Source organism: Hoplias malabaricus, chromosome 1 (genome assembly GCF_029633855.1).
Source record: "Hoplias malabaricus isolate fHopMal1 chromosome 1, fHopMal1.hap1, whole genome shotgun sequence".
Classification (NCBI taxonomy): Eukaryota; Metazoa; Chordata; class Actinopteri; order Characiformes; family Erythrinidae; genus Hoplias; species Hoplias malabaricus.
In genome coordinates, this window is record NC_089800.1 from 70,078,904 (window position 1) to 70,092,142 (window position 13,239).

Consider the following 13,239-nt stretch of genomic DNA (forward strand, 5'->3'; position numbering starts at 1 on the left):
GCAGGTTGTGTTGCTGTCACACAGCACCAGGATCCTGGGGTTGTGGGTTTGAGCTCCATTCCGGGTAACTGTCTGTGAGTTTGGTGTGTTCTCCCCATGTCCATAAGGTAAGTGGATTGGCTACGCTAAGTTTCCATAGATATGTGTGTGTGTGTGTGTGTCGTCCTGTGAAGGATTGTTGGCCCCTCCGGTGTGTGTTCCAGTGATTCCAGGTAGGCTTAGGATCCACTACAACCCTGAATTGGATAAGCTGTTCCAGACAATGAATGTATGAATTAATGAATTAATATAAAAGACATAAAAGGAGCATCCACCAATATCTCAGGTTTTGGCAGCAAACATGGGTCATGGCTCACCACTTTGTGTGAGCTTCATGAGGGAATTTTCATCAGCTCAAAAGAACATTTCTCAATGCTAGATTGCAAAAAAAAATGTCTTTCACCATCTCCCATACCTATTATTGAGAAAAGCTTCAGGAAATCTGGTGAAATCTCAGTCTGTGTAGGACAAGGCCAGAAAACACTGCTGAATATGAGTGACCTTCGAGTTGTCACACAGCACTGCTACTTAATAAATATATACAAATGGGCTGAGGAGTACTTCAGAAAACTGTTAAGTGAATGTGTCACTTAACACACTCTGCCAGTGCATCATGCAAATGCAACCTCAAACTCTGTTACGCAAGTACTATATACATCAATACTGTGCAGAAATATTTCACATTTCTCTGTGCCCAAGCTCATCACAGATGGTCTGAATGGCAGTGGAAAAGTGTGCTGTGGTCAGATGTGTCCACGTTTTAGAATGTTGTTGGGTGTCAAAGACAAAAGAGATTGTCCAGGCCCCAGTCGACATAGGTCATGGAAGGGGGTTGAGGTATGCAAAACTGCAACAATCATCAGATCTCAAATGATTTACCAGTGTAATTAAAACGTTTCTAGAATTAGAATTGAAAACAGAAAAATCTAGAGTCTTGGAGTGTTCCCTGGAGGATGAAAGAGGTGGGAGTATATGTGTTTGTGTCTTTTTTTTAACACTTTTTTCCTTTTTTTTAAAAGGCCAGGTATGAAACTAGTTTGGGTCAAACATATATAATATAAAGTACATCAATCTGAAACTGAATTATCAAATGAAACTTTTGTCACAAATCAGCAGAACTCCAGTAAAGACAAAGTTTTAACATTAATTGTAAAGCACCCAGGTGTGGGGACGACAGTAACAAGGTTAAACTCCCTCAGAGCTGAGGGAGAAATCTTTGGAGGAACCAAGGCTCACAGGGGGGACCTATACTCCTTTGGTCAAATTACCTACAAATTATTGACAAAAAAAGCACTCTATACCATCAAATAGGTCTGCTGTTATGCTCATGTGTACTGATATAATCATAATCATATACTATTATAAATAACTGATGATTTAATTATTATTAGTAGTAGTAATAGCAGTAGTAGTTAGGAGTCCATGGAAACTTAAATGTAGGGTGGGCAGCTAATCCAAGGCAAGTGGCAGTAGCTGGAGCGCAGGCAGCTTCTGAAACGGGTTGCAGGAGAGTTTGACAGTCAGTCATCTGCATGTGTTTGGCTGGACAGTGAGTCCTTTACTCTGAAAGAGGTAGGGAGATGGAGTTTGTTTTGTTCTGTTTGGGTGTATGTAAAACAGAGAATATGAACATTTCCAGAGTGTGGCTAATGACTCCTGCAGGTCATTTTAACTACAACGAGAAAACCAAAAGGACACACAGACATTGGAGTACCCTGAAACATTGGCACCTCTCCGCTCAACCATCCACAAACTGGAGTAATCGTGTCCGTCTCACTTTACTATAATTCCCTGTGTCCATGGACCCATAGATCTGCTGCCTTTATTTAGGGGGTACATTAACTACCAAAAGCTAAACCTCCAGGCTCTTCCCCCAGCTAATACTTTTTAGATTCTGGGAACTATTAAAAAGCCAGCATTCTGTGATCTGAGTAATCATGGTGGCTCGAAATAGGAAATAAGATCTTGCATTTACTAAAGAGCAAGCCAGTGTAGGGTTTTATATGTCAATAAAAATAAACTTTATTTAATTAAGTGATGATAGAACTGGACTGATATGCTCAAATTTTCTACTTTTAGTGAGGACTTTTTAAACTAGTGCAGTATTTTGAACTAGTCAAAGTTTATTTAAATTCCTGCTTGACAGTAGTAATAAAGGCATGTACTAATGTTTCTGTGTCAGGCAGGGATTAGGCATTTCTTATCTTGGCAATGTTACAAAAATGTAAAAAGCTGTCCTAGTGATACTGCCTATGTGTTGATCGAATGATAAATCTGATTAAATAATGACACCATTTTTTTTTCTGCTGAACCAGGCGTAACAGGAAAGCAAAATTTAAAATGAAATCTGATCATTTATTTCTTACCACTTAGGACCCACTTCTGTTTGTTACTATTCAGAAGGAGGAAGTTACACAACCTCCAGCCTTTCATGTCTTTTACACAATCCCTTACATTCTTTCATTTTTGTTTGTTGTCTATCTTGGCTGATATGCACAATTGCTTATTGTCTGCGTAACAGTGTACGTTAATGACACGTTTACTTATATAAAGATGGCCAAAAGTGCTGGGTTTTTTTATTTCTCCTAGAAAATTATTGCAATTACACATGTTTTGTTATACATGTTTATTTCGTTTTTGTGTATTGAAACAACACAAAATAAGCCAAAATTGATATAATTTCATACAAACCTCCAAAAACGGGCCGGACGAAATCCTCACCGTAATATACAAATAACAAAATGCTTTGGTAATCTTCAGATTTCATGATGCCTTGCACACAGTCAAGTTTCCTTTGTAGGCCTCATTCCATTTTTGGTAAACAGTAGAATGAGGTTCTTTACCAAAAAGGTCTCATCTGTCCACAAGACATTTTCCCAGAAGGATTTTGTCTTACTTATGTACATTTTGGCAAACTGCAGTCTTTATGTTTTTATGTCTCTGTGTCAGCATGGGGTCTTCCTGGATCTCCTGCCATAATGTTTCATTTCATTCAAATGTCGATAGATAGTTCACGCTGACACTGATGCACCCTTAGCCTGTAGGTTGAAGCTTTAGAAAGCTTGAATTTCTTTGGAGCTTGATTGAGGCTGCTTATCCACCATCGGGACTATCCTGCGTTGCAACATTTCTTCAGTTTTTCTCTTCCGTTTATGTGAACGGAGATTAGCTACAGTGACATTGGTTGTAAACTTCTTGAATATGTTGTGCCCTCACCTGTGTTTTTCGAGCTTACAGAACACATATTGCAGAGGGCTGAGACAAAGACCAAAACAAAACATATCACCTGGAAACAGCACAACAGCAAGAAAACATGAAATGGGCAAAATGTGACACCAAGTCTCAACCAGTGAGCTGAAACTTAGTCACAGTGAGAGTGAGCCAAACTTTCCTCCAAAGCTGTGACAAAATGTTTTAAGCAGGGTTCAAATTAGGTGAGGGGTATTAGGGGGTATGACCCCCCCCCCCCCCCATTTAAAAGTTGAACCCCTAAAAAAGGGTAAAAACAAATGTTTGAAGGGGGGGAGGGGGCAACCACTTATAAATCCTTCTTACTTATAATGTTAAATATTGCAATAAATGTACAATATCTATGCCTGGAAGAATCACCGCTACATTGGACCATACCATTCCTTGTTAAGTTTTGCATCCTCCTTAAGGTAGCTGCTTCACAAGCCAGAGAAGACGTTACGTATAAGTAGCTTTTTAGCTTTTTATGACCACCTTATTGCCTTCACTAAATCACTCACAGGAAAATGAAAGATTGTTCAATTTTACCCTTCCACCTTAAATGCTGCAGTGGTGACACAGGTTTCGGGCTGAAGATGTGTTTTTGGCGCTTTGAACATAACTTTGCCGGCTTCAAAATACTTGTTAAAGAACTTGTTTCACTTAATGTGATTCACTAAAAGAGAGTTTACTTTGGAGACTAACAGGCCAAGCTTAAAAGGCATTCCACCACTCTACCCTTAAAATTTCACATTGTAGATTGTATTGGTCCCAGTATGAATGGATGAAATAGTACAAAAGCCTAAGCTACAGTGACCTTCAGTGACATTATTCCCCTTTATTCGGAATGAATGGTTCCTGTGGAAAGGTTCTGTATAATATATATTTCATTTTCAGGGCAAGAAAACTAACAGATTTTGATTATTGTGAGGTCTACGCCTTTAATGTTAGTCAGGTACAGGCCTAAATTTTGTATGGTAGTAACCAGTAGCATTCGTTTTTGCTCACTAATATATTGTTGGTGACCCCTGACTACAAAGGTAGTTGTGCGGTATGTGACACATTACCTGTGTACTTGTACTTACATTTATGTACTTGTCACGGTTGAAGGGAGATGAGGAGGCAAAGAATTACTTTAATATGCATAACAAAGCCAAACAAGACAAAGTACAATATGAAAATAAACACAAGCAGGAGAGATGGAAAACAAACAGAACTAAACAGGAAACAGTCGTGAACCAGTGTAGACATGAGTAAAACACTGGGAGAAAAACAAACATCTACACACAACACCAGACAAAGGAGCACTGAAACCAAGGGGTATATATACAAACAAGAGCACCTGAGACAGATAATGAGGTGCAAGGAAGTTGGGGTTAGGGTGAGACAAGGGAGGAGACTTCACTGACACATTTATAGTGACATAAATAATCTGGGAGGTCTTTAGCACAAGTGTATGTAAACTTTTGGCCTGAAGCATATTAAAGCATGTAATAAATTACGTAATTCATTCATCACCTGTAACCGCTTATCCAGTTCAGGGTCGCGGTCTGTTTGGACCCTACCTGGAATCTCTCTGTAGGGCTAAATTAACTAATGATCTGCCTAATTACTAATAAAGTAACAGTTGTGTGTAATTTGATTAGCTGGTACAGGTATTTGGAGAATAAGTTGGCAAGTACTGAGCTAAAACCATTAGCGTAGGTCACACTTTGGTCAGTCTGTTTGTGACTAAATCAGAAAATTCAGTCTTGTTTGAGTGTAAAATGTAATTATTTCTCTATTTGCTGTATTTAAACAAATAATTGGCATTTAATTTGTTCTTCCAGTTTTCTAGTTTTTCATGTCTGCTCTCAATTGAAATATCAGGAAAAATAAAAATATTTGGTTTTTCCATTTTTAGAATTTTATTCACAAAAACAAACCTGCATGGTGGAAAAAAGTGATACAACCCTTAAACATGACAGAAAACTCCTTGCTTGTCTCTGTTAAATATCCGTCCTTTATGAAGTTTAATGAAGTTTTATACCGAATTATCTATTGTCAGATTTAGCTTCAAATGATTTTCAAAGGAAAATTGAACTGATAAACATTACACACACAAAGCTTTCTCTAAAATACATTTTGAGAAATATTGTTCTAAGGATGTCAGCCACATACTTTTTGCTTTTGATTTGGAAAAATAAATGTACTTTGACTGAAATTTGAGGGAAAAAATTAAATCATTTAAAAATAATTGCATTTTTTTAAAAATAATTTTTATACTTTTTTTTTTATACAGAGCACAGATGACATTTTGTAACTGCACAGGTGTTTTTCTTTAGACTTTATATAATTAACTGATATGTAGTAAAGGATTTTACCGTGGGGTAAAGGCTCCTTTTTGTCCAAGGAAATACAGTAGGAGTCTGAGTAATTTTAGTGAAATAAAATCTGATCTTTCTCAGCGTCTCAGACTTTAGCTGAAGTCTTTTTGTGGTGAAGTCTGAGCCAAAGTTATTCACTGTAGCCTTTGTGTGGGGAAACAGTGTCTGGACGGCTACTGGAGCTTAGCCTTGAACGTTTGCCAAGCATTTGCGTTTCTAAACCCTTCTGTCCAAACCAGTATTAATCTTGTAGACTCCCAATCAGTAATTACAAGGCACTGGGCAGATTTCTTCTCTGCCTGCTCTCCTCCCCTGATTGTTGAAGCGCTGTCAACCATGACATTCTCTCTTTTTTAGCCCTGGATTCATCTTTAGTGGGTTTCCAGGTTGCTTTTTCACAAAAAAAAAAAACAGCTCAGCTAAAGAGTCATTTTAAAAGGCCTATATCATGGAAATTCTTTTTTGTGTATCCTCTGTGTTTGGGTGTGTATGCTGGCCCTCACTCTCAGTAGCCACATTTACATGCAACCAGGTAATTAATTTATAATATCTTACAGCTCAATTGGAACAAAATACATCCAGGTATTCACAGTCGAAATAGACTAGTCTGATTTTAGGACATTCGGAACATAATAGCTGTGTCCCAATTGTGCCCTTAAAACTAAATCTTACTAGTGTTTGAGTATAAAGTGTGTAGTATAGTTAGAAGTGTTAAAGTTGACTATACTTAAAATGTATGGCAATAGCAACAGGTCATCATGTCCTGTTAGAACGAAACAGTGTAGTATGTTAATATATTGTGTAGCCTACCAAATCCACATTCCAAAATTAGTACATATACTCTAGTGTTAGTGTGTCATACATAATTGGGATGCAGCAAATCAGATTGAATGAGGTGTTGTGTATCGTCACTATCCAATTTAAAACATGTATCTCAATTTTTGGTTGATTTTTAGATTGCTGCATCATTTGAACCGAGCAGCTGTCAGTCACCATGTAGAAAAATTCATTCATTCATTCATTATCTTTAACCACTTATCCAATTCAGGGTCGCGGTGGGTCAAGAGCCTACCTGGAATCATTGGGCACAAGGCGGGAATACATCCTGGAGTGGGCCATGTAGAAAAATGTCATGATGAATTGACCAATAGAAATGCTCCAAAATTGCTAGGAATAAAATTTATTTTGTTGAAAGTTAAAGTTTTTTATCCTTCTGTAAAGTTACTGTTTCGAGAGATACATGTTTTTCATTGGACTTTAAAGAAATGTAGTCCTTCATATATTCCATTACATGAAATAATAGCCAGGTAAACACCTGTATCGGATTACATCCTACAATCCTAAAGGTTTAGTACATTCTGCATATGTCCAGGTCACAGCAGCACTCATGATTACTGGAATAGGGCTCTAGTATGTTCTGTAGGGACGAGATCATCTTTCACCTAATCACAAAATCAGATTTTGCGTCCACACAAATTTCGTGAATTATTTCAATTCAACATTCTCCCTCCAGCTTTTACTATGCACTTTCTTCCAGATGTTTCATGTCGTCTGCAGTGGGAATATAGTAGTGGTAATAACATGGAAAGACTTCTGCACCTTAGGTTCAGGTGATGCAGGCACATGCCAATGGCATTGGCACCTTACCTTTGGGTGAAAGTGAGATCGACATCTTATGTTCATAAACATTAGGATCTTACTTCAAGACAAAAGCCACAAGTCAAAGATATCAAAACATTGTCATTTTTAAATACATGCTCTTAAATGATGACATATCGATTTTATACAAAATTTATTAAAATGGAATGCTTCACCAATTTCATGTATAAATGAGTGTACATCACCTGAATGTGTAAATTATTTAATATTAAGGCATTCTTGTATGTCATTTTAGAATAAAGGCCCTTTGTGTTGTCACATTTCCGTAACTTTAACTCCAAATGTAGTTAATTATTAAAAAGACAATTGTAAAGAACCATGAAAAACACCACCTATTCAGAGAAAAAACTTCAAATTAAATATATTTTTCTTAAGGTTTAGTGATCTATTTACATTTATTTACCTTTTGTGTGTGAATAAAATATATTAATGTGGCAGGCCACGTTTCCCTCTTTTACCTGAAACGTTAAGTTAATTAAAATGAGCAGATTTTTGCTCCCTCTATTAATTTATTGTCACATAGAAAATCAATCAACTTACTCAGGGGTTGCCCAAACTCTGCATAAGTTGGGTTAGAGTTGCATGTGATATGTTATGAGCCTAATTCAGAAAGTCATAATTGTCTTGGTTGAAATGTCAGCTTTCAAGTACCTGACATGCAGTATTATAAACTGTGCCAATGTGATGTACCACCTACCTTTAAATGACTTTCAGTTCTCTGCTTTTTGTGCTGACACAGACATTTATCGTGATATTAACTAGGGAACAGCTAGTTCAGTGGTCTGTGAACACAGTGACATTGGGCTATGTGCTAATACAGGACGCTATGTTTGTAACATGCCACTTGTTTGGCTTTGAGGTCGGTTTACTAGCACGTAAGGCACCTAAGTATAGCTAGGTGCCTAAACGTCCAAGTGCTTGTTAAACGTAGGCTACTGGCAGATGTTCCCCAATGGAATATATGCCAATGTCAAAAAAACTAATGTCAAAGGCACAATGGAATATATGGCACTGTCAACCAAACGTAAGATGCCGATGCCATTTCATGTTACTGCCTCTCTGGGAATGTCATCCAGATTATGTGACTTGGAATGTTATAAGACATTGCCTTCTCTCACCCCTTTTTAATAAGTGCATTTTGTGGAGTCTGCCATAATTTTAAAAACATACTAATGTATTTTTATCATCATTGTCCTTCCACCTTTCACCCATTCATGGCTGTAAACACACACACACAGTGTCTTGCAGCCACCCCCAGCCCTCAGGGAGCACTTCAGGGTAAGATGCCTTGAAATAAAGAAATTGTTGCTTTTTAAAAGCAATTATGAAAAATAAACACGGCAACGGGGGAAAAACACTGCAGCTCTCACTCTGACAGGACTCGTGCATATGCTCGTAGTCATGGAAACGTATACTAGGTGGTATTCTGCGCATGCACGTCTTTTTGGATCAAATTATAGCTAGCGCATGAAAACATGCTTTATCAGACTGTTGAGCAGTGTAAACATATAAACACCTCAGCCTTAATCTGTTACGAGAGTGAATTCAGTCTGATTGGAGGATATCTCTGCTAGTCAGTGCAGTCATCTGTTAGCTGAAGCAGAGGAATTAGTGTTTATAGTTGGCCTTCCTGAATACTGTGCCCAGATTATTTGTTAGTTGCAGTGGAGCTTCAAAAAGTGTTCATTAAAAGAGGTTATTACGCTAATTGTGTGCTTGCAAATTTCAAATTCTTTGCTGTGCTCAAACTTTATTAGTATCTCCGTGTTTCTTTATCCAACTTAAATGTAAAAAGAGTTAATATATGGTTGACATTATTATAAGGGATGAAACAAACTGAGGGAAGTTGTTGAAGTTCTTTTGAATATTTTAGAATAACATTTTCATGAGTTTTGCTCATGAAAGAGAAAAGTCACCTTGTAAAATCACCTTGGTTTGTTCGCAACTCATAAGCGTTTAGCGCCGTCGTTTCTTTTCAGCACAAAAGAAAACAGACAATGGCGGAGGCTCCATTGTGGCGCTTCGCAGGCGTCCGTGATCTCAGCCTTTTTTCCGAAGCCTCTTCAGGAATAGAGCGAATACCTGCCGCCAGCTCAGGGCACACTGCTTAAGAAATGGAAATGGATTGTGGTTTAACAGGGCTCATGGGTTTCTCTTTCAATAAGAAATTCCAAGTGTCCACATTGTCGCAGTGAAACACGTTTCTCCTCAGTGACGCTAGCGCAGTTGAAGAGTTTTCTTTTCTCTTCTCTTTTTTTTAAACAAAGAGCAATGAAGTGCATATTGAAGCAGGTTTTTGAAACACTTCTAACAATATAGCACTGTATTCCAAAGCCATGAAATACCATTGAAAATTCAGTCATTTAAAAAAATGCTGTTATCTTAATTTCCCCGTTCTCATTGTGTAATTTCTCAAGGGAAGTTTCAAGAGAAACTTTGATGAATATAAATAGTGAGGAAATGAACACTTTTAGATTGTACTCTGCGTTTGTTGTTATTCCTGTAGTTTGGTTTCCTCTGCACATTTGCAAAGTCTGGATGGAAGGTGGCCTTAACTGTGATTATAATGCTGCCCTGCTTCAAAGTTGAACCAGAATCTGTTCCCTCATCTAAACTCTCAATCCTGTCGAGTTGTTTTAGTATATTATAAATTAGAAATTTTTTAAACTGTAAAGACCTTTATAAAAATGTGTTTCGTTTTATTTAAAAATATATTTCCAGTTCACATAAATGCAGGTCCACAAAATTAATTTGTTTTGTGTTATTGTGTGAATATTTCTTGATGAATGGGTCATTGACTTGAAGAACCATGTTACATTTCTACTGAGTAGGTTTTTTCATTCTTCTGTAATTTTTTTTTATGTGGGAGTTTTGGGAAAACACTGGGCAGGTATTCAACCCTCAGTCCTTGACGGTCTCCTAATTCACCTCCTTCCACAGAAAAGCACTCTCTGAAGGAATTTTGTTTAAAAGCAGCACCTATTTTACATAATTTCAAATATATTTTGGGAATAGAAAAGCAAGACCTGGGTGTCTGTGTAGAGTTCTGAGGGCTGTGGTCTTTAGCCACGCTGTGATGAACTGGAAGTGAAGACTGAGACTGAGGCTCCTGTCTGACGAAAGGAGGGATCGTGTTTGGTGTCACTTAAGGCTTTTACAAAGGAGTGACTTTAGTCACGGAGGGTTAGAGGCTGAATTACATTTCTGCTTTTGTGCCACAGGTTTAGTGTAGCTTTTGATTGGGAAAGCTGCATCGGAAGTGAAGAGGTTTGTGTGTGTGAGAGAGAGAGAGAGAGAGAGAAAGCTGAGCTGTGATGAAGGCTGTGGGGCTTATTCACACGTTTAGCCACAATTTCCACTGCAGCTCAGCACAATAAATGAATTTCAGCCTGTACAGACTGAGGAGAAAATCTTAATCACACACACACAGTTTGTTTACATGCATTGTGGGGTCATCACATATACTTCATTCATTCATTATCTGTAACCACTTATCCAAGTCAGGGTCGCGGTGGGTCCAGAGCCTACCTGTAAGGTGGGAATACACCCTGAGGGGGGCACCAGTCCTTCACAGGGCAACAGAGACACACACACACACTCACGGACACTTTTGAGTCAACAGTCCACCTACCAATGTGTGTTTTTGGACTGTGGGAGGAAACCGGAGCACCCGGAGGCAACCCACGCGGACACGGGGAGAACACACCAACTCCTCACAGTCAGTCACCCGGAGCGGGAATCGAACCCACAATCTCTAGGCCCCTGGAGCTGTGTGACTGTAACACTACAAGGTTTTGTTCAAAGCACCTCATGGAACTGGACTGTATCTTGCTCACTCAACATTCACTCACTCACTCACTCACGTTTAACAGAATGCTCTACATGAGGTATTAGCGGTAGACTGTGTTTAATGAATGTTTAGTGCTTACTGAGGTATTGAGGCTTTTCTCAGGCAGTGACTGATAGAGGAAATGCTGTGACTGAGCAATTACTGAACACCATGCTGTGCCCTGTGCTCACAAATATAAATCCTCCCTCTCTCGTGCCATTTGACTCTCTGTTGTTGCTGTACCTCTGCCAGCCAATACAAAGCAATCATTTGTAGTGAAGCATCTCTAAATTGGAGGTACCCTGTAATGGGTGTGTGCTTGTGTGTAGGGGAAGCACTTCATTTGGCCTATTTTGTTAGTCATTTTTGTTTATTTTCCAAACAGAGTGATTGCCTGGTGGGGAATCAGAACCTTGAGTGCTCTCTCTCTCTCTCTCTCTCTCTCTCTCTCTTTTCCCATTTCTTGTCCCCTTCTCATGTGTAGTAGGGTTTCAAGAATTAACAAAATACCACTATGTGATTTAGGAATGGCAAGCAATTACTGGAGCTCATTTTCTGATGACATTTTGGACTGCAATGTTACTTAACAAAGAACAGAATTATCTGTTTAATTGGGTTTTGTTGGGGCAATAGTAATATATATTAAAAATGATTTCAAACCTCTATATCATGATGTTTTATAAATATTTTGTATTTATATTTAACTGCTCATACAACTAGTCACTACAGCTGTTTGCTTTTGTAATCACCTCTTTCAAAGCAGTTCATTCAAGCACACACACACACACGCACAGTGAATGCTACTGCTGTGAACTGAAGCTGTAAGCTGTGCTTGTGTTGTTGCCTAATGTCTAAATTTAGAGAGAAAGAGAATGTGTTGGAGTGTGTGTGTGTGTGGGGGGGGGGTGTAGAGGAAGTGTACTGTCACTTGTCTGTGATAGACACTAAGAGATTCACAGCTGATTTTTTTTCATACAAAAGCCTTTAAGTTCCCATTCTCTATTGAGTGTCAGTGTAAAGCTTTTTGTTTATGTACCGAACTCTTTAGATTTTTTTTTGTTTTACATCAGCACTTCCTGAAGATACTTCCTGAAATCACAAGTCTGTAGAATAGAAGCTGCAAACACTAATGAACACATCTGCAGTTGACAGCGTTTTCATCCAGTCTTTTTACCAATAAAGAGAACTGAAGGTAGTAATGTGATCCTTCTCTGGGTTTTACCTACATTTCCTTAGACTGGTGGAGCTTCTCGGTTATTGTTTTCTTTCAGGACAGTAGTTTTGTGCATGATGCACTTTTACTTGGATCAAATACACAGTTTGTTACCTGAATGAAGGTCATACCAGATTAGTGAACTTAACTTCTCAATGACCCAACCTGATTTACAGCTTGACTCACTAAAAGATCTTACCAGGCTACAAGTCTCACTGCGCTAATAGCGTTACCTTACTAACCGTATTACAGACATGAGTAATGACATTAAAAAGCAAAAAATTAAAAGTGAATTCCACGTCTCTAAGTTTACCCCTGCTCCTTGCTTTTCGGGTGTTTTCTTGCTCCTTGAAAGGTGTAGTGTTTAAAATCTTCATCCGCGAATTGGGATAACCCTTCAACAGCCTGATACGTTATCAGAATACTGCAGCTGGTCTGTAGCGATATTAGAAAAGCGATGTTGGACTTTAACGTAGTTAATTTAGGGCATTCATAATTCCGTTTTGATTCGATGCAGAATGCTACAGCGTTGTGAGCATTTACTTACTTCTGCATTGGTGTCTGCATCGCTGTGCATTTACATCGCCACAGAACCAGGGCTGAATCTCAAACATCTGCCTCTACACTACGTAGTACACAATGCAGTGGTGTAGTAAAATTACTTTTATAAATCTTTAAAATGCTCTCTTTAGGGAGTAGGTCGTTGTTAGGGACAGAGCATAGTTCACTTGATGTGCCAGGAAAAAAACAAATACAAAGCCGGGGCGTTTTTTCCTAATGGTCCTGCATCCCTTTCCCCCAGTTATTTTTTTTTCTTTGTTCAACGATTTTATTCATTCCTGACGCCCACACAGTGTCTAAGGAAATCTCTTGCTATGAATTACCTGCTGTCTACATTTGTGTGT

General features: G+C 38.4%; 1 protein-coding gene across 1 annotated transcript in view; it reads left to right on the forward strand.

Annotated features, from left to right (window-relative positions):
* Nucleotides 1-13,239, forward strand: part of shtn1 (shootin 1) — a 51,386-nt gene that overhangs the window by 37,064 nt on the left and 1,083 nt on the right. The window lies entirely within an intron of this gene.